At 39.0% G+C, this 27,567-nt stretch overlaps 1 long non-coding RNA gene across 1 annotated transcript in view; it reads right to left on the bottom strand.

Annotated features, from left to right (window-relative positions):
* Positions 1-27,325, bottom strand: part of LOC122918503 — a 487,166-nt gene extending 459,841 nt beyond the window's left edge. Inside the window, exon 1 of the long non-coding RNA XR_006386620.1 lies at positions 27,015-27,325. This is a non-coding gene — a long non-coding RNA (uncharacterized LOC122918503). The remainder of the gene's footprint in view (positions 1-27,014) is intronic.
* Between the last annotated feature and the right edge of the window lie 242 nt (positions 27,326-27,567).

The raw sequence follows: 27,567 nt of genomic DNA, 5'->3' as shown, positions 1-27,567 counted from the left end.
TCTATGAAGATGCTGGTATCAGGGATGCGGCTGAAGACACAGATTTGAAAAAAAAAAAAATGTTTAAGTGCTAAAACTATTAGATCCTGTTGACTGCCTAGACATGGAAGTTTCGGTGAACTGAGAAGTGTCACATGAGTGCTAAGTCTTGGATATTGGTGACAGTAATTAAGCTAAAAATCAAGGAGCCATAGTACATCGTGGGGGGATTGGTGGGGAAGACTGGAGGTGATGAGAGCGGAGAATGACAATGAGGACAGTTTGGGATAGGCTGAGTCTGTGATTCCTATAGGATATATGAAGACCAAAGATCACAGATGAGGTCAAAGATAAAAGTAAAAATTTAGCATTCATCACTATTCCATTGTAAGATAAAACAATGACAGATAGTTATGAGATCCCCCAAGCAAAGTGTGTAAAGAAAGAAATGAACACTTTAGAACCTGGGGTGTTCACCAGTGGTTAATGGACACACAGAAAAGGAAAAGTCCATCAAGACCAGAGAGGAATAGTTAAAGAAGGAGGCGGACTGTCAGGACAGTTTGGAGTCAAGGAAGTAAAGGACAGAAAGTTTTAAGATAGTGTGTAAGATAAGGACTGAGAAAGCATCCCGGGTTTGTCAACACGAAGTTCACCAGTGACCCAGGAACACGTGTGGGCTCCTAACTGTGAGGAGTTTCAGAGTGGAAGAAATAGAGTCATGACATGTAACTTAGCAGAGAAGGAGAGGAGAAGAATTAGGGCACGTGTAGAGGGACGGAGGACCGAGAGACAGCTAACTGAGGCTCAGGGAAAGGCGATTAAGGCACACAGCACACCAGCGTTGCTATTTAATTCACAGATTTAAAGAGAACAAAAGAAAGCCATCTACAAATACAGAGTTCAATCCTCAAATACCTCGTTCAGTCACAAGACTAGAAGAGAAAGTCACATGCATTGGCCCTGCCTTTGTCACAGTTCAAAACACATCTTTTTCTAAATTATGGAAAATTATAAACTTTCTTCTCTTGCCGGGAACTAGAAGTATAATAAACTGGTCAGGCGTCTCCTGGAATAACTCAGCTCTGGAGTGTAATATTTTGCTTTCGGGCTTACTGAGCACCCGTTCTTTGAGGAGTCACTGCACCCCCATATGGCCAACCTTGAGAATAGCATTTTTCTCAACTTCCCACCAGTAGATTTTTGGGTTGAAACACAAAAAAAGAATTCTACAGATGGAAGGGACCTCAAAGACCCTCTCCTCATTGTACAGGTGAAGACTTGCTTAATTTTTCAAACTGTCTTTTTCTTTTAACTTGCATATTGATATCTTGTTCATATATAAATGCTTATATATATAAAAAGCAGACAACAAAAAACATATACAATATCTTTAAGTCTTCATTCAAACCTCAGGGTAGCATCCCTATGAGAGTCTCTGTTTTAAGTCCAAGAAGTTGATGAAATGCAAAAAACCACTCAGATCCTTGTCCCCAAGCTAATCTTTAGCAACACCGTATTACCACAAAGTTAGCATGCTAGTTTGTGTCAACTGAGCCATTTCAAATTCTATTTTAAAAATGTACATTGAGGGCGCCTGGGTGGCTCAGTTGGTTGAGCAACTGCCTTCGGCTCAGGTCATAGTCCTGGAGTCCCGGGATCAAGTCCCACATCGGGCTCCCAGCTCCATGGGGAGTCTGCTTCTCCCTCTGACCTTCTTGCCTCTCATGCTCTCTTTCACGGTCTCTCTCTCAAATAAATGAACAAAATCTTTAAAAAAAAAAAATGTACATTGAGCTCAAATGAAATAGTGAAAGAGGAAACATGTCTGCTATGGATCGAGTCTAAGGTGGTTATTAGAATGTGAATCTCAAGATGAAAATTCAGTTCTATATTATCATTTTGCTTTTATCTTTATCTTTTCTTTTCTGATAGGAAAAGTAACAGATGTCATAAAGAAAACTTGGGAGACCTCAGGGGGGAAAAAATTAAAAACATCAATCAAAATCCCATGAACCAACTAATCTTTCTTAAGATTCTGGCATGTTCTGGCACCTGGGTGGCTCAGTGGGTTAAGCCTCTGCCTTCGGCTCAGGTCATGATCCCGGGGTCCTGGGATCGAGTCCCATACTGGGCTCCCTGCTCAGCGGGGAGCCTGCTTCCCCCTCTCTCTCTGCCTACTTGTGATCTCTGTCAAATAAATAAGTAAAATCTTTTTTTTTTTAACAAGCTTTAGTTCACTTTATTTTTCTTGTATAAAACAAATAAGTAAAATCTTTAAAAAAAAAAGATTCTGGCATATTCAATCCCTTCAAAATGCTTTACGTTGAAGATATCAAGTCAGACATTTAATTCACCCCATGAAATTAGCTGAGAGCTTAAAAAAGATTTCTCATACTTACAGAAGTTCTTTCACTCCTTAAGCCCACCTAACCGAAAGAGTTACCGACTCAGGGACAAACAGTTGAAACAGAGTGAAGTTGACAAGGTTTGGGCAACCTCTGTCCAGGGCGGCCATTCACGTGTTCATTAACACTGTCCTTAATTATTTCTAACAATTCTTAGTGTGTTGGCTTCTTCCGGCATCTTTTTATCTGCCATCCCAAAGATACTTCTGCTGAATTCTAGATTATTTGGAATGGTAACACCCTAAATCAGCAAAATTAGAACACTAAGCTTTAAAGTGTTTCAAATCAAAGAAATGGACTCCTTCTGAATGCAACATTAATAGGAGTAGTATTAGCAACAGTGATGGTAACGATTTATGAAGCTTGAAGTTCTTTATAAAATTTCCACTTCAGGGGCACCTGGGTGGCTCAGTGGTTAAGCCGCTGCCTTCCGCTCAGGTCATGATCTCAAGGTCCCCGCATCGGGCTCTTTGCTCATCAGGGAGCCTGCTTCCTTCTCTCTCTCTGCCTGCCTCTCTGCCTGCTTGTCATCTCTCTGTGTCAAATAAATAAATACAATCTTAAAAAAAAATTTTTCCACTTGATTGTCTCGGCAACCCAATTTTACAAAGGAGGTGTTAAGAAATGGCCCTATATCACACAACTCACATATAGCTGGCAAGCCTCCTCCCTAAAAACCCTGTCCATAAGCAGAATCCCACAGTCCAAGACATTCTCCAGGCACCCATGATGTAACCAACTCCAGGTTTTCAGAGTCATTTTAGCCTACACCAATGTAATTATATTCACCAGAAGTACAGCAAATGGTATTTGGAAAAATATCTAGCGCTCCATTTGCCTCTTTGGTGTAGGACAACCCAAGAAATCCGTTTGGTCTGGAGAAATACAAGGATATTTTACAAAAGAAATGCAAAGAGGAGGGGTACCAGGGTGGCTCAGCAGGTTAAGTATCTGCCTTTGGCTCAGGTCATGATCACAGAGTCCTGGGATCAAATCCCACATGGGGCTCCCAGCTCCACGGGGAGTCTGCTTCTCCCTCTGACCTTTCCCCTCTCATGCTCTCTCTCTCTCTCTCTCTCTCTCTGTCAAATGAATAAATAAAATCTTAAAGAAAAGAAATGCAAAGAGGAAAAAGGAGAAAATATTTAGCTTCTAATATACAAAATAGAAATATAATCACTATGATGTTGAAAGAGAATTTCTCTAAACTCCTTTATTCATTCACATTAAGACCCAACACTTACAGGGCGCCGGGGTGGCTCAGAGGGTTAAGCCGCTGCTTTCGGCTCAGGTCATGATCTCAGGGTCCTGGGATCGAGTCCCACATCGGGCTCTCTGCTCAGCAGGGGGCCTTGTTCCCTTCCTCTCTATCTGCCTGCCTCTCTGCCTACTTGTGATCTCTGTCTGTCAAATAAATAAATAAATAAAATCTTTAAAAAAAAAAAAAAAAAAAGACCCAACACTTACAGAGATCACCTGCAGTGTGAAAAGGATGCTACTCAAAGACAAAAGGAATATGTGATTCTGGATACAAGAAAAGGCCATCCTCCCTTACCTTCTAGTACCTCAGAGAGGGAAGTAATTGGCATAACCGTGAGGGCAGGAGCACTGCTTATTTGCCTCCTCCCCATTAAGGACTATGGAGAGTTAATTACCTTCGGCACTAATTTGACACATACGACCACCTCAGTTAGGAAGAGTGGAAAGAATCTCTCAAGTTAGCTTTCCAAAGCAATCCTTGGTTTCCATGGGGCCTGGAGATAAGTCGAGATCGAGCCGGCTAGCCACTGATTCCACAGTGACAGTGGCAAGTGACCTCACTGCTGAGGCTGAGGTGGATCTGTGGGCCAGTGGAGAGCGGGAGAACATGGCGGACACCCAGGCCTGCAGCCAGTGGAAGCCAGGTAGAAGGCAGACCAACCGAAGGAGCACTGCCAGCTTCTGAGCAAGCAGGAGAGAAGTGACTTCATAGGAAAATACCAGTTAAACAGGAACATTACCTGGGCTTCAGGCCCCAAAGACACAGTCTTCCCCTCAGACCTCCTTCCCTAGACATGCTCCCCAATTACCAGACTGAGCATTACCTTAAGGAACTGATTAAATTATCAGACTGAACTAATTTAAGTAAGAATGAACATTATTAATATTTCCCCCCTAATACAGCAGATGAGCTCCCCCTGAAGAGGATTAAATGAGCTCTAGACCAAAGAAGGAAATTCTGGTTTTGGAGGTTCTAGGTTAAGGTAACAGAGTTAACATACATTTCTCTTTCTACTCCTTCCTACTCTTTCCAACTCCTTCCTAAAACCAGAATATAGTAAGGAAGCTTTCAAAGGACACAAACCCACAAGAATGGGGATTTTAGAAACTCTCAGAACACTGAGACTATAATCCAGAAATTCCATTCAGATCACCATCTCCTAGGAGCAGTGATAGTGACAACACTGAAATTACTATGTACAAAGAGATTTGTGCTTCCCACTCAGCTTCCAAAAACTACACAATATACTGTTTAGGGATCCACATACCCATGGTGACTTCTAAATCTTGGCTGTTACAGGAAGGGAAAGACATGAATGAGGGTAGCATGGTGGCTGCTGCTTGGGTCACACCTGGTTTAGCCCGGGCACTCATGGTTCTGTGCCACACTGAAGATTTAGCTAGGGAAACACGGGGGGCACAAATAACACCTCTCCAGAGTGCTTCTAAGAGGTAGTCACACAAAAAGAGAACCCCATATCAATACAGACCACCTAGCTCGGTCACCTGAGGGTTCTAGGATCCTAGTTGTGTTACCAAAGAAGAATAGCATTTTTTTAAAATGTGAACACAGAGGAAACATCCCTTGAAAAACCCCCAAGTGTCCTTAGGTGACAAAAGTAGAGAAAAATGGTCAAGAGACTGGGCTTTCGGATTGATTCAAACCCAGATTCCAAACCCTATTGGCTATCACTTAGTCAGTTTACATAACTTATCAGAATTCATTCCCTTAAAATAGAAGTTGTTGGTCACACATGTTTTGTTCTTGTTGTTCAATCAATTCTGTTCACGTATTTGTTGAACAAATACTGATTGTGCATCTATTATGTGCAAGTGCTATATTGGCATTTAGAACATGTCAGTCAAAAAGAGATTTATAAAAATTCCCTGTCCTTATGGAACTTAGGTTCTAAAGGAGGATGTAAACAAAATATAAATAATAAATAAACATGGTAAATATGCATTATGTTAGAAGATAAGTCCTGTGTTGGGGGAGAGAACAGGGGATTAAGTTTGGTGGGGGTTGCCATTAACAATTTATTTATTTACTTATTTTATTTTAAATACTTTATTTGAGAGAGAGAGAGAGAGAGCAGGAGCAGGGGTGAGAGGGAGAAGGTGAGGGAGAAGCAGATTCCCTGCTGAGAAGGAAGCTCCATCCCAGGACCCTGGAACCGTGACGTGAGCCGAAGGCAGGCGCTTAACCGACTGAGCCACCCAGGTGCCGCTGTAGTTAGCAATTTTAAACAGTGCAGCTAAAACAGACTTCAGTGAAAGAAAACTACTGACTTAGAGCAATAAGGTAAGGATTACGTGCTACAATGTAAATAAGTGCTCTCATCACATAGCACTGAAGACATAAATGGTTGGGGGCTTGAGGAAGAGGAGGAAAAGGACAAAGGGAATCTGCAAGAGATCAGTCCCCAATGAGCAAATGACAGGAGGAATGGGCTCTACCACATTTGGGCTATTAGGAATGTGACCCTCTTCAATAACAGTAACTATTACTTATAGGACACTACCTATATTCTAAGAATAGTGCTAAATTTTAAAATGTTTTAGCACCTAGAATCCTTGCCAGTAACCCTATACGACCACACTGACGGGTTTGAGGCTGACGGGTACGTAATTTCTGCAGAGACGCGCAGCTGTCAGTAGGTTAGAGGCGGCCAGAACTTGGCCCAGGAATTTCTGTCCCTGGCGCTCTTGGCCACCACGCTGCTCCGCCTCTCAGATCTGCTCTCAGGTACCAGACAGACCAGTGGCAACCTGGGTCCTAAGGAGGAAACAGGCTTGTACGGAGTGGCAGGGCTGGGACGAGCTAGCTCCCTTCCTCTGCCTCTGATCATGCTGCCTCGCCAAGCAAGCCTAACCTGGATACTGCGTAAGTTCAACTTACATTCTGTTAGACAACAACTCTCCATCAAACAGAATATAAGACATAGTAGAATCACCCTATTATGTTTTAAAATAATAAATTAGAGCTTATTTGAGACAGACAGCCTCTCCTGAAGTTTGCTTCTCACCACCCCAGGCCCCAAAGATGCTACACAATGAGAGAGTAACTGGTGTTCCTACAAGCATGAGAGGCTCCGTCTCTACAGAGTTCAACCAATACGCAGTATCCAGGAGGACTCAGTAGTGCATATGTGTGGACTGACTCGTACAGAAAACTATACAAACTGGTTTAATCTACTGCTCTGTATACACAGTTGACCACAGAAGCCTCCTATCCTGTGGGAAAAGTGGATCTCTGGTGCCCAGGCAGGCCACTTAGCACAGGGAGGAAATGGATGGTGTCTTCAAGATTGCCGTCAATCTAATGAGAAAACACAGCTTAAACTTTAACTTAAATCTGTGTTTGCAAAGAAAGCGCTCTCGTGCGTTAAAATTTTGGGGCAGTTGTACAGAAAGGCCTTGGAACACAAGAAAATAAAACCGAGAAATTTTACCCTATGCCTTGGTTTCACAGAGTAATGGGCAGAAACCGAAACTAACATAAACATTTCTGTTAACAAGTTCACCTCCTGGAACCCAACAATCCAGCAGTGTTCTCAAATTATCTAAAATGAACAAGGTTTCCCACCACAGAGCTATAAGGCAAACATGTCTACGAGACCCCTCAATGGACAAAGCAAACTACAGGGCTCATGTCAACACAAAAACACTAAGAAGAAAGGGGAAAGAGGGGGAAGACGAAACATTTCCTCCCCCGCTTTCCCTGAGGCTGTCAAGTCTGCCACTTGCCACATGAGTGACAGCATGGACTTGGGCAGCTCCAATATACCATTGAAAAAATGGGGGAAGTGACACTTGGTGACATTCTCCCTGAGAGAGATGAGTAATAGTGTCAAAAAGTGCATGGTCTACTGCCCCTACAGACTTTAACATAACACCTCCCCCATCGAAACGGTGAGCCAGCAACAAATAGCAAATGTCACAGAAAACAAATCTCTTACAGTTGGGTCTCTTTTAGTTGAAGCTGCAGGGGGAGGAGGCCGGCTGAGACCACAGAGTTGGTAAAAAGTCACACCATGAAGCTCCCTTCGTAATTTTATATGCAGGCAACATTACCAGGCATCCCTATGTGCTAGGGTCATACTAAATAAAAAATTTACATATATATTACTTAATTTCATTATTTAAATAAATGCCAAGGGCAGCCATAATCATTATGTGAGGAAAAAGCATAAACCCACCATATGATAGCAATTTGCTTGAAAATACACTCATACAGATATAACATGCTTGTGTGTGTCCACATACATGTGCGTACTGTTTGAGTGGGTAGTTATAATATGTACTATATTGATATATTTATACAAAAAAACAAAAAAGGAAACACCCCAATTTATTTTTGGAAGGTAAAATTATTAGTGGCTTTAGTTATTTTCCTTACATTATTCTACATTTTTCAACTTGGACTTATTTCTTTTTCAAGTCCACCTACTCTTAGCTCCCAAGTACAATATCCTCTCCCCGAATCTCTTTCCTATAAATAGCCAATATTCTCCCCCCAAAATGAAAATACATGCAAAAAAAAAAAAAACCAGAAAGGATGTCCCAAATATATAAAAAACCAGTAGTCATTAGAAAATCCCCTTAAGAAAGCCCAGATTTTAGAATTAGTAAGCAAAGATTTTAAGCTATTAAAAATTCATTAAAAGTAATGGAAATCAGATAAAAAGAATTTTTAAAAGAGTATAAATGATTGTCAAACAAATAAAAAATAATATCAATAAAGATACAGAAATTATGGGAAAGGAAAGAGAATAAAATAGGAATTCAAGGGATTAAAAAGTCTGATAACAAATAAAGTATTTAGAAGGGCTTAAAATTTTGAACAAACAGCAAAAAGAATCTACAAACTGGAGATAGGTAAATTGAGATCAAGATACGATATCCAATCTGAAGAGCAAACAGAAAAAAAGTATAAAGAAAAACAGACATATCCTTAGAGCTGTGTTGGACATCACAAAGCATATAAACATGCACACAACTGGAGCCCCATTAAGAGGATAGATAGAAAATGACATAAAGAATATTTGAAGAAATAATGGCTGAAATTTTCCTGAATTCAATGAAAACCAATATAATATACTGTATGTATGTATATAACATATATATAATATATTGCTATGATTGTTATAATCAATACATCAAAAAAACTTTAATAAAATCTAACTAGGAAAAACTGAAAGATAAGCACACCTATGCACATGACAGTCATACTGTAAAAAGACAGAGAACCTCAAAAGGCATAAGGAAAAAAAAATGATTCATCACATTAAAGGGAAATGAATGAGATTAATAGCTAACTGTTCATCAGAAAGTATGGAAGTAAAAAAGTGGTAGGACAACATATTCAAAATGCTGGGGGAAAAGACCCTCAAGCAGGAATTACATACCCAAAAAAAATTTGACAAAATAGAACATTCTTTCTTTCCTTTTTATTTATTTATTTGACAGAGAGAGATCACAGGTAGGCAGAGAGGCAGGCAGAGAGAAAGGGGGGAGGAAGCAGGCTCCCTGCTAAGAAGAGAGCCTAATGTGGGGCTTGATTCCAGGTCCCTGGATCATGACCTGAGCTGAAGGCAGAGGCTTTACCCACTAGCCACCCAGGCACCCCTAGAACATTCTTTCTTGACCAAAAAAAAAAAAAAAAAAAAAACCTCTCCACAGTTTAGGGATAGAAGGAACACACCTCGATATCATATATGCCATATATAAAAAACCCATAGCAAATATCATCCTCAGTGGGGAAAAACAGAGCTTTTCCCCTAAAGTCCAGAACATGACAGGAATGTCCACTCACCACCATTGTTCAACATAGTACCTGAAGTCCTAGCCTCAGCAATCAGACAACAAACAGAAATAAAAGATATCAGAATGGCAAAGAAGAAGTCAAACTCTCACTTTTCAGATAACGTGATATTTTATGAAGAAAACCCAAAAGACTCCACCCCAAGATTACTAGAACTGATAGAGGAATTCAGCAAAGTCACAGGATATAAAAGTCAAGGTACAGAAGTCAGTTGCATTTCTAAACACTAACAGTGAGTCAGAAGAAAAAGAAATCAAGGAACTGATCACATTTACAATTGGACCAAAAACCGTAAGATAACTAGGAATAAACATAACCAAAGACATAAAGGATATGTACTCTAAAAACTACAGAACATTCACGAAAGAAACTGAAAAGACATAAAGAAATGGAAAAATATTCCATGCTCATGGATTGGAAGAACAAATATTGTGAAAATGTCTAGGCTACCCAAATCAATCTACACATTCAGTGCAATCCCTATCGAAATACATCATTTTTCAGAGCTGGAACAAACAATTCTAAAATTTGCATGGAATCAGAAAAGACCCCAAGTAGCTAAAGTAATGCTGAAAAAAAAAACAAACAAACAAAGATGAAAGCATCACAATTCCAAACTTCAAGCCATCTTACAAGCTTTAATCATCAAGACATATGGTACTAGTGCCAAAATAGACACATATATCAAAGGAACAGAAGAGAGAATGCAGAAATGGAACCTCAGCTCTGTGGTCAATTAATCTTTGACAAAGCAGGAAAGATATCCAATGGAAAAAAAGACAATGTCTTCAACAAATGGTGTTGGGAAAATTGGACAGCCACATGCAGAATAATGAAGCTGGACCATTTCCTCACACCATACACAAAAATAAACTTTAAATGGATTAAAGACCTAAATGTGAGACAGGAATCTATCAAAATCCTAGAGAACACAGGCCGCAACCTCTTGACCTCAGTTGCAGCAACCCCTTAAACACATCTCCAAAAGGAAGAGAAACAAAAACAAAAAAGAACACTGGGATTTCATCAAGATAAAAAAAAAAATTGCACAGAAGGAAACAGTCAATAAAACTGAAAGTCAACCTACAGAATGGGAGAGGATATTTGCAAATGTCTTATAAGAAAAAGAGCTAGTATTCAACATCTATTAAAACATTAAACTCAACACCCCCAAACAACAAAAACCCAGTCAAGAAATGGGCAGAAGACTTGAACAGACATTTCTGGGGAAAAAAAAAAAAAAAAGACATACAAATGGCCAACAGACACATGAAAAAGTGCTCCACATCACTTGGTATCAGGGAAATACAAATCAAAACCACAATGAGATGGCACCTCACACCAGTCAGAATGGCTAAAATGAACAACTGAGGAAACAACAGATGTTAGTGAGGATGCAGAGAAAGGGGAATCCTCTTACACTATTGGTGGGAATGTAAATTGCTGCAGCCAATCTGGAGAACAGTATGGAGGTTCCTCAAAAAGTTAAAAATAGAGCTACCCTACAACCCAGCAATTACTCTACTAGGTATTTATCCAAAGGATATAAACACAGTGATTCAAAGAGACACCTGCACCCCAATGTTCTTAGCAGCAATGTCCAAATAGCCAAAATATGGAAAGAGCCCTGATGTCCATCAACAGTTGAATGGATAAAGGTGAAGTGGTATATATATACAATGGAGTATTAGCCATCAAAAAGAATGAAATCTTGGGGCACCTGGGTGGCTCCATTGCTTAAGCAATAGCCTTCATCTCAGGTCATGATCCTAGAGTCCCAGGATTGAGTCCTACATTGGGTTCCTTCCTCAGCAAGGAGTCTACTTCTCCCTATGACCCTTCCCTTCTCATGCTCTTTCTCTCTAATTCTTTCTCTCTCAAATAAATAAAAAAATCTTAAAAAAAAAAAAGAATGAAATCTTGCCATTTGCAATGACAGAGATGGAACTGGAGGATATTACACTAGGCGAAATAAGTCAGTTAGAGAAAGACAAATACCGTATGATTTCACCCATATGTGGGATTTAAGAAACAAAACAGATGAACATAGGGAAAGGTAAGGTAAAATAAAATAATATGAAAACAGAGAGGGAGATAAACCGTTAAAGACTCTTCTTAAAATTTTTTTCATTTATTTATTCATGAGAGAGAGAGAGGCAGAGAGAGAAGCAGGACCCCAGTGGAATGAGGAGCTCAATGTGGGACTCAATCCCAGGACTCTGAGGTCATGAACTGAGCCAAAAGCAGACACTAAATCAACTGAACCACCCAGGCACCCACCATAGGAGACTCTTAACTACAGGAAACAAACTGAGCGTTGCTGCAGGGGAGGTGCATGGAGGAATGCGGTAACTGGGTTTTGGGCATTATGGAGGGCACTTGGTGCAATGAGCACTGAGTACTGAGTACTTTTTGCAACTGATGAATCACTAAATTCTTCCTCAGAAACTTGAAAAAAAAAAAAAAGAATTCCATATCCAGCAAACTTCCCCTCAAAAATCAAGAACATAAGATAATTTCAGATAGCAAAAACTGCTTACTAGCAGAACTACACTACAAGAAAGAAGCCTTTCAGGCTAAGTTAGAGTACACTAGATAGTAACTTAGATCCACACAAAGAATAAAGAACATAAATAACATTAAGTGCATAGGTAAATATAAATGACAGTATAAATGTATTTTTGTTTATAATTTTCTTTTTTTCTCCTATCTGCTTTAAAGGACAGCTGCAAAAAATTAAAAAGAAAAAAGAAAACTACATAAAGTAATAATTATAAAACTATGCTGATGGGCTTATATATAATAATGTAATTAGTATGACAATAAAGCACAAAGGAGGGTGGAAAGAATGGAGTGATAATGGAGCAAGTTTTAACAAAATTGTTTTATCTTAAGAAGTTAAGTGTAAGCTCCAGGGAAACCTCTATGGAAACAACTTGAAAATATATAATTGAAGAAAGAACAAGGGAATTAAAATGGTACACTAGAGGGGCACCTGGGTGGCTCAGTGGGTTAAGCCTCTGCCTTCAGCTCAGGTCATGATCCCAGGGTTCTGGGATCAAGCGTCACATCAGGTCCTCTGCTCAGTGGGGAGCTTGCATCCCACCCACCCCACCCCTGCCTACTTGTGATCTCTCTCTCCCTGTCAAATAGATAAATTTTTTTAAAAAAATCTTTAAAAAAATGGTACACTAGAAAATAAAAAATTACAAAAGGGAAGGTGTAAATCCTACCTGATTTGTAGTTACATTAAATGTAAATGGATTAAACACTTCAGTTGAAAGGTAGATACTGGAAGAATTGGTTGAAGACAAGGAAACAATGAAAAAATATGACACTATTATATGTGGTGGACCAGAGATACATTTTAGATTAAAACACCTGAATAGAGGGTGCCTGGGTGGCTCAGTGGGTTAAGCCGCTGCCTTCGGCTCAGGTCATGATCTCAGGGTCCTGGGATCGAGTCCCGCATCGGGCTCTCTGCTCAGCAGGGAGCCTGCTTCCTCCTCTCTCTCTCTCTGTCTGCCTCTCCATCTACTTGTGATTTCTCTCTGTCAAATAAATAAATAAAATCTTAAAAAAAAAAAAAAAAAAAAAAAAAACACCTGAATAGATAGAGGAATGGAATAAGATATACTACGCCAACGGTAACCTAAAAAGCTGAGGTGTTATACCACTATCAGACAAAATGTGCTCTGTAAAAAAGTTACTAGAGATTAAAAAAAAGGACTTTTTATAATAAGAGTCACTCTATCAAGAAGATATAACAATTATAAACATTGATGCATTCAATAGCAGTATACAATGCACAAAAACACAGAACTAAAGGGAGAAATAGAAAATTCAATGATAGTAATTGAAAGCTTCAATTCTCCCTTTCAGTAATGGATATAGCAACAAGACAAAAGAACAACAAGAAATTAGAAGATGAATAAAACAAAAACCAAGACGGCCTATCAAACATCTGTGTTCCCTTGCACTCCACCATCAACAAAAGACACTTTTCTCAAGTTCAGATGGAACAATCCATGGGATATACAATTAAATTGGTTGTAAAACAAGTCTCAATAAATTTAACAGGTTGAAATCATACAAAGTATGTTTTCAGACTACAGTGGAATTAGAAATTAATAAGAAAAGGAAATTTGAGAAAATAAGAATATGTAGAAATTAATGCTTTCCTAAGTAACTAATAGGTCAAAAAAGAAACTACAAAGGTAATTAGAGAATACTTTGAGGTAGAATAAAAATAAAATACAGTATCCCAGCACTTACGGGATGTAGATGACGTGAAGCAATGTCTGGGAGAAAACTATAGCTGTAAATGCCTACCACAAAGAAGAAGAAGACATCAATAATGTAACCTTCCACCTTAAGAAACTAGGAAAGGAAAAGTAAATTAAATGCAAAAGAAACAAAGAAAAAAAGCAGTAAAAATTAGAAAGGAAATGAAATAAAAAATGGAAAAAATCAGGAAAGCTCAATGAAACCAAAAACCATCTCTTTGAAAAGATCAGCAAAATTGGCAACATTTAGTTAGACTAACAAATAGAAAGGAGATACGACTCAAATTACAGGGGCACTTGGATGACTCAGTTGGTTAAACAGCTGCTTTTGGTTCAAGTCATGATCCCAGAGTCCAAGAACTGAGCCTACATTGGTCTTCCCACTCAGAGGAGTCTCTTTCTCCCTCTCACCTTACCCCGTCTTGTTCACTCTCTCACTAACTCTCTTTCAAATAAATAAAATCTTTAAAAAAAAAAAAGACTCAAATTACTAAAATAAGGAATTAAAGAGAAAATATCAGTACAACTTTAGAGAAATAAAAGAATAATGAGGGAATAGTGAGAACAAATGTGTTCACACATTAGATAATTTAAATGCAGTAGAGAAGTTCTTAGAATGATACAAAGTATAGAAACTGACTCAAGAAGTAATTGAAAATTTGAATGATTATAACAAATAAAGGTAATAAATTAGTTATTTAAAAACTTCCCTCCAAAAAATCCCAAGCCCAGATGGCTTCACTCATGAGATCTATAAAAGGCTTAAGGAATAATACCAATTTGCCAACTCTTCCAAAAGATAGAGAAGGAGAGAACACTTACCAACTCATTCTATGTGGCTAGTGTTACCCTGAAACCAAAATCAGACAAAGACATTATCAGAAAAGAACACAGACTAATGCCCATCAGGAATATAGAATTAAAAATACTCAGAATAATAATAGCAAACCAAATCCAGCAACAAATAAATATTGTACACCATAACAAAGTGGAATTTATTCCAGGAATGTGAGGTTGTTTAACATACAAAACCAATTAATGTAATATGTCATATTAACAAAAAATAAGGCAAAAACTAATCTCATCTGATACAGAAAAATTACAAGATCCAACCACCCATTCATACTCCAAACGTTCAATGTCCTATGAATATCAGAACGATCTTCCTTGCTCTGATAAAGGCTACCTATGAAAAACCCACAGGTAACATCATAATTAATGCATTACCCTTTAGATCAGGAATAAAACACAGATAACTCTTCTCACCACTTCTGTCCTAGAGTACACTACAGGTTCTATCAAGCCAATTGGGAAAAAAAGAAATAACAGGAAATCAGATTAGAAAGAAAGAAGTGAAGCTCTCTCTAGTTGCATATGACATAATCTTGCCAAGAAATCCCTGAGAAAACTATTAGAACTGATTGACAATTTCAGAGAATCTGCAGGATACAAGATAAATATATAAATATTAATTGCACTTCTATACACTAACAATGAATAATCTGGAAAAGGAATTAAGAAATTATTCCATTTATAATAGTATCAAAAAACAATAAAGTATTAGGAATACATATTTTTAAAAGTGTAAGACTTATACCCTGAAACTATAAAACACTGATGGAAGACATTAAAAGCAACATAAATAAATGGAAAGACAGCCATGTTCACAGATCAGGAAACAATATTGTTAAGATGGCAATAGTTCTGCATATTCAACACAATGCTTATCAAAAATACAGCCTTTTTTTTGGCAGAAATTTACAAATTGCCTCAAGAAATTCATGTGGAAATAAAATTGAGGTAAAATACCCTAAACAAATATCAAAAAGAAAACAATAACAAGAACAAATTGGAGGACTCCCAATTCACATTTTCAAAATTTACTACAAAGGTACAGTAACCAAGACAATGCACTGGCATTCAGATGGACATGTAGATCAATAAAATAGACTTTAGGGTCCACAAAGAAATTTTTACATTTATGGTCAACTGATTCTTGACAAGTGTAGGGAAAGAAGAGTTTTCTCAACAAATGATTTTGGGACAACTGGATATCCACATTCAAAAGAATTAAACAGAATCTTTACTCAAAAAATTAATTCATAGTAGATCATAAACCTAAAAGGAATAATTTAAACCATAAAGCTTAGAAGGAAAAAATGGTAAATCCTTAACAATACTGGATTGGGCAATGGTTTCTTAGATATGACTCTAAAGCATGAGCAAAATAGAAATATAGATTAAGTGAGCCTCCGTAAAATGTAAAATATTTATGCTTCAAAGATATCAAGAAAGTGCAAAGACACCAAATGTGTTAAAAATATTTTCTAGTTATCGGGGTGCCTGGGTGGCCCAGTGGGTTAAAGCTGCTGCCTTCAGCTCAGGTCATGATCTCAGGGTCCTGGGATAGAGCCCCACATCGGGCTCTCTGCTCAGCAGGGAGCCTGCTTCCTCCTCTCTCTCTGCCTGCCTCTCTGCCTACCTGTCATCTCTCTCTGTCAAATAAATAAATAAAATCCTTTTTAAAAATTAAAATTAAAATTAAAAATTAAAAAAATATATTTTCTAGTTATTATTTAATAAGGAATTTATATCCAGAATATATAAAGAGCTCTACAACTTAATGATAAAAAGACGAGTCAATCAAAATCATATGAGTGGACATTTCTCCAATGAAAATGTATAAATGATCAGTAAGCATATTAGATGATTTTCAACATTAGTCATTATGGAAATGTAAATTAAAACCATAATGAGATATAATTTCATTCCCACTAGGATGGCTAAAGAAAAAGATAGAAAACAGTTAAGTGTTGACAAGGATGAGGAGAAACTGGACTTTCATTCATTACTGGTAAGATTGTAAAATGGTTTAGTCATTCTGGAAAATTGCTTAGCAGTTCTTCAAAATATTAAATATAGAGTTCCACATGACACAGCAATTCCACTCCTAAGTTATACACCCAAGAGAAATGAAAAACTGTCCAGGTAAGAACTTGTATGAGAATATTATTTGCACCATTATTCATCATAGCCCGAAAGTGGAAACAACGTAAATATTTCTTACTTGACGGATAGAACAAAATGTGATATATCTATACAATGGAATATAATTTAGCAATTAAGAAATGAAGTATCAATTCATGCTACCACATGGATGAACCTTGAGAACATACTGCTAAGGGAATGAAACCAGTCACAAACCATCACATATTGTATGATTCCATTTATATGAAATGTCTAGAATAGGCAAATCCCTAGGGACGGAAAGCAAGTGTTCAGTTTTGGGAGACAGGGGATAAGAGGAGAATGAGAGCAACTGCTAAGGGGTAGCTTCTTCTGGGGGTGAAGAAAAGATTGTAGAATTAGACAGTGGTAGTTGTTGCACAACTCTGTAAATATACCAAAAACCACTGAGTTGCACAGTGTAAAAGGTAGAATTCTGTGGTATGTAAATATCTCATTAAAACTATTACTGAAAAACCTGTAAAGAAAAGTTTAACAGGCAAAAATGGCCACACTTCACTCTCTCTTATCCAATCTCCCTGTATTGCCTGAGCTTCCTCTTCTCCACCCTTCTTGTCTCTGGCTGTGCTTTCCTTCCTTTAAAACTTTCCTCTCCCTCTCATTCATGCACTTGCCTGGAATTCATGGTCTGGTTCGAGACTGAAATGTGTAAGGCCCTCTGCGTTGCCTATGAGGACCCTGAATCACTGCAAGAAGTGACCAATCCACAAAGTTAAGGAGTGACAGTGTCAGGGGATCCACGATGACCAGTGTTCTCTCCATGGTCCCTTGGGGCTTTCTATTCACCCATGAAGGGAAAGGACCTGCTAGAAGATCTCAAACTCCAGGGATTCTCCTCTTTCCCAGGGACTTCCTAAGCCACAGGTTAACTTCAGACTTTATTCATCTTCAGTGTCCTCTTCTTCTCTCCCCAGCACCCCCGTTACAATCTCCTTTTCTTCCCTACTTCTTAATCTAACCGCCTTTCTCCTTCCTCTAACTCAAGCAGCTTTCCTCAAACCCCCCTTCTCTCCCTCATTTGTTCCTATATCCCCTCCAGTATCTCTGTTGCTGCACCCCAGGGCCCAGTCTCCTAAATCTGGCCATAGAGCAAGAAAAGATGGGTGGCTTGAGCCATGTGACAGTCTCTGAAAGAATTAAAGTCCATCACTAAATTTCCCTGCAGACTGTATAACAGATTAAAAAAGTATGCTTTAATATGCACTGTTGGCTTCTGAAGACGGAGGCACCTTTATTCCCTGTACACGTCTCATTCTCTTAATACTCCCAAGCTAGTATGAGTGCTCTCTAACAAAGGGAAACAAAAACCCAGCTTTCACTTCTTTGAGGTGAGGTAAGTCCTCCCAAGAGATTAAACATTGGTTAAGCATAAGAAGTTGACTGATACTTAGACCAAGAAAATGAATACTTTGCATCATTTCAGGACACACACACACACACACACACTATTCAACAACTAGTAATATTTGGGGGTGGGTTTTTTGTAATAGATGAACTTTCCTCCTACAATTATGAGGAATTCTTAAGAATTAACAACTTCTGAACTAGGGGCCTCGCACTTTCACTTTGCACTGAGCCCCACAAAGTATAAAGCCAGTCCTGGCTGGCCAACATCTGTGAGAAGAGGGGTCATGTGCTAAATCAGCTTTGGTTCTCTTCTTCCTTCTCTCCTGTTTTGCAACAGATTTCCCTGTTCTTCTACTTCTGGTATGGGAGATAGAAAGGGGAAATGTGAGAGAGAGTTGAAAAGGATATATTTTCTCCCAGTTATATAAGTAATCAGGTCAGAGTCATTATTTTACACTTTCCCAGGAAAACGAAGGTTTTTCAGGTTTTCTTTTTAAGGAGCAAAGAGTCAGTCATGTCAGATGCAAAACACAGTGTTTGTGTATGTGTGATGTCTGTGTGTGTATTAAACAAGCAGCATTCACTGTGTGCCAGATCTTACATCAAGATCGTTATGTAAATCATCTCACTCATTCCTCAGAACATACTATGAGGTAAATGCTGCTACTATCCCAACTCACAGATGGAGAACATGATGCCTAGAAAATTAAATAACTTGTCCCAGATCACACAGCAAGCAGAGGAAACAACTCTATTGACTCCAGAGCCACTCCAACTGCAAAACCCATGTGTTCCAACTCGCGGCTATGCAGACTGTGCTGAAGTGGGTTTCACAGAACTTCCCTGAAAAACAACTATTGAGTTTGGACCATGACCATGACCAAACAACTACTGAGTTTGGACCATGACCATGACCAAACAACTACTGAGTTTTGACCCTTTCTTATGTATGAATTTATTTAATCCTTACAACACTCTGTGACATGGATATTTTTATTATCTCCATTATATAGGTAAGAGGACAGAAGTTAAAGCAAACTGTCCAAGGTCCTGCTACTAGAAAGTGTTGGAAATGGATTTTTAAATCATACTATCTGGCTCTAGAATCTGACCTTTTAACCTAACCTCATTCTGCCTCAGTGTAGAAGAAATTACCCAATAGAACACAATCCAAGATCTCTTCTGAGCATAAATCAATATGGAAAAATTACCAGGTTATATCTTTTAAATTAGCCTTTCTTCTAAGCTGACTAAGGAATATAATATTCTGACATGAGAACGCCCTCATACATTTCCAGGACTCGCCACTCAAGGACTGATCATCAGCATACCCTGTAGCAGTCACTATGTCCTTATCTTTCGCCTTCTCCTTCAGAATTTTTTTTTTAAGATTCTATTTATTTATTTGATAGACAGAGATTACAAGTAGGCAGAGAGACAGAGGGAAGCAGGCTCCCTGCTGAGCAGAGAGCCTGATGCGGGGCTCGATCCCAGGACCCTGAGATCATGACCTGAGCCAAAAGCAGAGGCTTAACCCACTGAGCCACCTAGCCACCCTCCTCCAGAATTCTTGTGTCATTCTGATAAGATACGTCTTCTTTCTTTCTCCCTCAGTCTTTAGAAGTCTCTTATCAGCAATTCTTGAATTTGTTAATGTAAGAGACAGGAGGAAACAGGCATCCAGCCAGCATATATTGATGGCCATGTCCTCATCTACTCCCACCAAGCCACACTGTCCTTCCTCTGGCCTGGGGCTTGCTAGGTAGAATAGAATCAGCTCAATCTGAACACAAGCCATGGCCAAAGAGTGACAATGGCCAATGGGAGAATTTCCAGATGAATAAGATGACCTTCAGGAGCTCCTGTGTTTTCTCAGCCCACCATCTCTGCCTTGTCTTTTTCAGTGAACACCTTTTTCTCATGAGAACATAGTCCTGCTTTCTCTCCCCAGAGTGGCCACAGTGTAGGAAACCACACACTGACCTATATGTTGTGACAACCCTGACATATGTGGTTTAGAAATGCACCCGTTGAGCAGGGGTTGGGTCATTAATCTTAGCAGTATCACTGGATTATTTCACTGGTTTTTCATGCAAGTTCTAGAGATAGAAGGGGTTTTTCCCTGATGGGGTGTGGAGGAAAGAGAAGAATGAAGAAGGGGAATTACTTGTGACATTCGCCTTCCCACTGTACTAGATGACTTGGTAAGATAATTTCAAAGGACACTGACCAATAACGTTAACAGTTCTGACCCCCAGAATGGATTGAATTGTTATAACACAGTATTCAAAGACATGTTATACTTTCTTCCAAAACATCTAGAGTACGCCTATAGAAGGTTCTCGATAGGTATCTGAATTAACACTGGCTTGTATTTGTTTGTGTTGATTTCCTAGGTGCATATTTGCTCCCTACTTCCCCAGCTAGATTATAAACTCCTTGAGTGAAGGAACTCTTTTTAACAATTCTTTTGCTTAATCCATTTTACCTTTCATAGTTCTGAGCATACTATAGGAATCCACAGTTCAAGATATCTTAGAGTAGTTGAGTATCCAAGAGACAGAAGCTCCTTTCTCAGAGCACTCAGGATAACTCAGAAATTTTTCAATTTCCAGGGATACAAGCTATTAATTTGTTAAGCCATCCTGAGATGGGAACAATGCTTGAGTTTGGGGCTTAATATAAGAAAATGAAATCAACATTAGGTTCTTCAAATCAGACATTTAACTATACAAAAATTAGAAGTGAATAAATAGGGGCGCCTGGGTGGCTCAGTGGGTTAAAGCCTCTGCCTTCGGCTCAGGTCATGATCTCAGGGTCCTGGAATCGAGCCCCGCATCAGGCTCTCTGCTCTGTGGAGAGCCTACTTCCTCCTCTCTCTCTGCTTGCCTCTCTGCCTACTTGTAATCTCTGTCAAATAAATAAATAAAATCTTAAAAAAAAAAGAAGTGAATAAATAAAATAAGACATGTGTACACTTTGAAAGGGAAATTTCACCCAGAGAACTTTACATCTGGCAAAGCTCTACTCTCTTGAGGTATACTGTACTTCCTTGAGGCCCCAATAAATTTAAGAGTAGCAAGCATCTGCTCTCATATCCTACCTCTTTTTTAAAAAATAATAAACTCTTACATTTGCACAGAATTTTATATTATTCAAAGTCTTTTTGTGGGCATTATAAAATCTGAGTTCTTATTGACACAATGGGCTAAGTCAGGAAAACACACATCCAGAGAAATTAATTGATTTGCTAAATGTCAGAGGGTTCAGGGATTAACTAGGATTCAAAAACCCAAAGGGTTTCTAGCACAGTATTATTCCTCCATGGTCATCCCCTTCAAAGACAACCATTCTTTTATCCAATTTGTTGACAAGAATGCCCTGAATATAAATTTCAATGAAGTTTACAGACATTACATACATGTTGTCACACATACCAGAGTCTCATCGTGTTAGTTCATGCTGGTTGTATTAATCTACCCAGATTCCAATGCATCTTATTTCTTTTGTTCAGTTTTATTCTTGACTGTGGTTTACAACTTCTAATTTATCATCTACATCTTTTTCATAATTTCTGTTTTCTGGCTTTATGTTTCAGCAATTTCTTTGCTTAAGTTATCGTCGACTCAAGCTATTGTCTACTTGTTTAGACCAATCTGAGTGTGGAATGCATGTGTACAGGTGTGCGCATGTGTGTGTGATTTGACAACAAAGGTTTGTATATTTGGTTTTGGCTTAAAAATGGGACTTTTTTTCAAGTAGGATGAACACATCTTTGTGTTGCATTTTCAGTGCCAAAGGATTTATTGTTTTAATGGTTCTTAGTTTGGGTTACACAAAAACAGAAGTACTTGTGTGCAGGCGGTTTATTTAGGAAGTGATCCCAGAGAAAGTGAGGAAAGTGAGACAAGTAAAGGAGAAGAACCAATAAGGGACATGTTAACATGTGGGTTATCAGTGTGGGCAACTGGGGCAGATCTTTACAGAGGACTTCCTGAGAGAAAAATGGAATGCATCTCTGGATCATACCCTTCCCCTTGACACATACACACAGGTACACACGTACGTGCACACTGCCAGGTAGCGTTTGCTTGCTCTGAAGGTTGATCTTTGAGATGTGGAAAAAGGCCAACATCAGGAATCAAGATGGTCTCATACTTGTCAGCAAAGAGGTTCAGGCATGAGCTAATGAAAACTGGCACACTGAGCTAGCAAATGCTTGACCATCCATTCTAAGGACACACTCTGGTTAACCCCACTGATTTATAAATTGTTTTTGCTGAAGTTGACTAATCACTGGTAAGACTAGCTGAGACCAGAACAAACCCAGAATAATCCTTTTAAATTGCACAGACGGCACCAAGTGTGAACAAAAGTAACCCCTCAATCTTCCCTCTGCACTGATCATGTTTACAATGCCATTTAATGAACATGTTGTCCCACAAAAAGACATGTGAGTGCTCAGAAGGGAGGACACCTCCTGTTTTCCATATATTCAATTAGCATATTGCAGTCATCCTAAGTACCCTGTGACATCCAGACCTCATTCTTAAATATACCCAACCCCAAGCCTTCAAGGAGGCAGATTTGATCATTTTTCTCCCCTCTCCTTGCTTGGCACTCTGCAATAAAACCAGCTGTAAAACTGGTCTCAGTGCTTGGCTTGCTGCACATTAGGCAATGGATTCCTTTTTTTTTTTAAATTTATTTTTAATTTATTTTCAGCATAACAGTATTCATTGTTTTTGTACCACACCCAGTGCTCCATGCAATCCGTGCCCTCCATAATACCCACCACCTGCTTCCCCCAACCTCCCACCCCCCCATCACCACTTAAAACCCCTCAGACTGTTTTTCAGAGTCTATAATCTCTCATGGTTCACCTCCCCTTCCAATTTCCCCCAACTCCCTTCTCCTAACTTCCCATGTCTACCATGCTATTTGTTATGCTCCACAAATAAGTGAAACCATATGATAATTGACTCTCTCTGCTTGACTTATTTCACTCAGCATAATCTCTGCCAGTCCCATCCATGTTGCTACAAAAATTGTGTATTCCTTTCTGATGGAGGCATAATACTCCATAGTGTATATGGACCACACCTTCCTTATCCATTCGTCCGTTGAAGGGCATCTTGGTTCTTTCCACAGTTTGGCGACCGTGGCCATTGCTGCTATAAACATTGGGGTACAGATGGCCCTTCTTTTCACGACATCTGTATCTCTGGGGTAAATACCCAGTAGTGCAATTGCAGGGTCATAGGGAAGCTCTATTTTTAATTTCTTGAGGAATCTCCACACTGTTCTCCAAAGAGGCTGCACCAACTTGCATTCCCACCAACAGTGTAGAAGGGTTCCCCTTTCTCCACATCCTCTCCAACACATGTTGTTTCCTGTCTTGCTAATTTTGGCCATTCTAACTGGTGTAAGGTGATAGCTCAATGTGGTTTTAATTTGAATCTCCCTGATGGCTAGTGATGATGAACATTTTTTCATGTGTCTGATAGCCACTTGTATGTCTTCATTGGAGAAGTGTCTGTTCATATCTTCTGCCCATTTTTTGATATGATTATCTGTTTTGTGTGTGTTGAGTGTGAGGAGTTCTTTATAGATTCTAGATATCAACCTTTTGTCTGTACTGCAATGGATTCTTATCTGGCAATACTAATAGGTATGAAGAAAACGTTGCCAGAACTAGGACGAAACCACTTCTTCCCTCAAAGCCTGACGTGATGATGGAAATAGTCAATGGTGTTTTATGATCCATGAACAGAACTTTACCCATTCTCAGACTCAATCTTCAGATGGTGAAAGAAGCTAAGGTCAAGATCAAAGATTATTAGTAGCTGCCTGTGGCCAACCCAAGTGCAACACTGTTTGAAGATAAACTCACGATAGAATAAATCCAACAATGAACTAACCAAAATCATCCTTAAGATGTTTGACTTTAAGGAAAACAGCTTGACCCATTCCAACTTGAGCAAAGGCTTCTTGATACCTATCAGGGGGTGCTAGGGCTTTTGCCTGACTAGCATGAGCTCCATCTGTGTTTTTGACCTTGACCTTTTCCCTGACATCGGAGATTCAAAATGATGACATGGAGCAATACATTTAGTTTTTCCTAGTACCATTCACAGATTATTTATAATCTTGGGAAATATTGCCTTATTACAGTAGTTAAATCCTATATCACCTATACATCCTTATGTAAAGCCTCTCTGCTATTAGGAATCCTGTTGTTTCTAATAATAACATAACCAGCCAAAAATCTTTAAGTTTTCTTTTCTAGAACCTACACAGATTTCCACTTAAAGACACATTTATTTATTCCCTGTGCAGATTTAATTTTACTAATATCTCAATGCCACATTAACATAAATGTTAGCACTTAGAAGGAAAGGTATCTGACAAAGAACATCAAAATAAAAGAAAAATGCTGCTGGGAGAACAGATAGCTTTACTCTCCCAAAATTAACCAGAAAATAGTAACAAAGAAAGTAACCGGATGTTAATAAGTGATTACACACAGAGGTAGCACTTACACATAAAAAACCTTTGCCACGTGTTATAATTCAAAACATTTCAGGGAAATATATGGGTGAGCTCTGCCTTTTAGGACCCTACATAACTGACCACATGTCTGTTTTACTTTCTAAGCCTAATTAATTAAGAACTCAGTAGCAGGGGCGCCTGGGTGGCTCAGTGGGTTGGGCCGCTGCCTTCGGCTCGGGTCATGATCTTAGGGTCCTGGGATCGAGCCCTGCGTCGGGCTCTCTGCTCAGCGGGGAGCCTGCTTCCTCCTCTCTCTCTGCCTGCCTCTCTGCCTACTTGTGATCTCTGTCAAATAAATAAAATCTTTAAAAAAAAAAAAAAAGAACTCAGTAGCAATCTGCAAGGTAAATTGTTTTTCACAAACACGTTTTACAACTTTCATAAGAACTTTGTTGAGTAAGTATCATTGTCTTGATTTTAAAGATGGTGAAACAAAGCTCAGAAACATTAAGTGATTCACTTAAGGTCACACATCCAGTAGAGGCAAATCTGGGACTTCTTTGGGGTCTGAGATCGAAACCAAATTCCCTTCCCACTGCACTAAGACCAGCTTCCATACATGAGGACACGATTCCTTTGTGTCCAGAAAGATGGCAAACAGACTACTGCATAAGTTGTCAGTGAAAAATTTTAAATACGGGCACAAGAAAGGGAAGAAAAGGAGTGGAAAAGGAAGCAAAATAGCAGAAGGGATTTTTTTTTTTTAAGTTTGAGAACACTAATGGTTTCTAAGCAGCTGAACTCAAGACAATAAGGAATTTTCTTAAAAATTTTCTTCGTGATAGTTCTAGATACCTCAGTAGTCTTTGTCTTTCTGACTGACTCAAATTTTAGATCTTTTCATTTCTGACCTGGTGTACCAATCATGAAGTAACTGGTATCAATTCTTAGGTGGAAAGGTAGTTATGTCACATGAAATTTAGATCATCATACACTTGTAAACCTGTAATTAACTTACCTGGAATTAAGGAATTCTTCCCACTCTCTGATGGGTACACAAAGAAGTTAAATTAAGCTCTCTGAAGTCTTCTCTGATAAGCTGTCAAGTAGCAAAACTCGACTGAGAATCATTTCTGATATAATTGCCCCTAAGTCCTTCCATTTCTTTAAACATTTCCATATTTTAAAAAGGGGGGGGTTTCTGGCTATTTTTAATGATAGAAAACATTACTGAATAGTAATAATTTCTTGGATATGGTGCCAAATAGAAAATAGTAACATTGGAGAAGAGATACAAAAGCTGAAAGATCCAACCCAAGCTACACTCCAAAACTGTATTTGCTTTACTGCATCATTACATCTTCAAAAGCAATTATGTCAATATGGCATCATTTCTCAGATTTCTCTGCAAATTATGGTCACTTATCAGTCATTTCACTTCCACAGTAACTTCCCATTAAAAATCCCCAAAGACAGGAACCTGGGTAGTCCAGTCAGTTAAGTGTCCAACTCTTGATCTCAGCTTGGGTCTCAATCTCAGGGTCGTGAGTTCAAGCCCGACATTGGGCCCATGCCCAGCATGGAGCTTAACTTAAAAAAAAATCCCCAAAGAATTACAGAATCCAAGAATTCTAGAGTCAGAAGGGACTTCTGAGATTGTATCTGCTTCCATGTGTATAAAGATAGCAGTGAAATCTATTTGTAACTACCTATATAAAGTTGAGATCTGAATGTTCTTCTTTTAAGCAAGGTATGATTCAGAGGTGGCAAATTAGTGTGAAGCTAGCGTCCCCCTGACAACCCTCACACCCAAATTCAGCCTGGCAGAAAGAAAGAAATGGGGTAAAGGGAAGAGAAGGGAGCAAATCCGTAATCTTACACATAGTGAGTTACCACAAGGTACTGAATGGAAGCAGGGGTGGTTGTCTGTGTGCCACATAGAGAAACGGCTTACATAAGATGACTATTAAGAGACATCAGGCCTTAAGTAATGTTTTAAGTTTCCCTATGGCTCTGCTCCCTCTTCCCACATGACATTATTTCCAAAGCAAACCACATAATGAAGAAAAACAGCCTGCTGACGCACGTTAAATATGTCGTAAAAAAAATAATAATAAAACACGAGAAGGAAGTAGTTTGCATAGTACAAATGAACCCTCATATTTCAGAATGAAAACAAAGAACAAACTTTCAATTCCTCATCCAAATCCTCCTATCCTAGCTTCTCAAATAAAAGTACAGAGTCCTCATGTACATTCCCCTCCTCTCAAAGGTTATGCTGGAATACCTCAGTTTGAGTAGGCTGCTTCCGCCAAGAAATGCTCACAGAATGCATCTGCTGAGTACTCACTATCCACAACAGATTAAAACGAGAATGTTCACAAAGCTCACCATTTTGAAGGAGTCAGCGACCAGACGATCTGTTACTCCTGAAGCCAGATGTCTCCGGATTGTCTTCAGCTGGATTCTTCCCTCTGCTGCTGTTAGGAAGAAGAAAAGTCTCTCTGTTCCTTCTCAGCACCACCTTAGCCTTCTCTCTTCGCTGGTTCTCTCCACCACCGCCATCTTGTTTCTCCATCTTCACTCTTTGTCTTCATTTCAGCCTCTTCTACTCCCCAAAGCAGCCATCACACTTTTAGCTCTGCCAGTGTGATAAGGCACAAAACTCCTCCGATACACAGTATGTCAGTGGGGTTCATATTAATTGCCTGGTAACAAAGCAAAACCACATATAAACAATGCAGTCATGCTCCATTTTAGAGAAGTTAGGTCATTCACCAAAGTCCAGCAGGACGTGAGCTATCTCCAAACGTCTGGAGCTACTTCAGTCCTAAATGTTAAAGAAACAAAGAGGCAGGGCTGGCCTTGCGTGAAAACAGGGGATCCCTTCAGTATAATTTGGGACCCAAAAGAGGATGCTGGAGATTAGGAGAGGATAGCAGGG

Source organism: Neovison vison, chromosome 10, assembly GCF_020171115.1.
Source record: "Neovison vison isolate M4711 chromosome 10, ASM_NN_V1, whole genome shotgun sequence".
Lineage (NCBI taxonomy): Eukaryota > Metazoa > Chordata > Mammalia > Carnivora > Mustelidae > Neogale > Neogale vison.
Note: the sequence above shows the minus strand (reverse complement) of the source record. Positions and strands in the feature narration are given on the sequence as shown.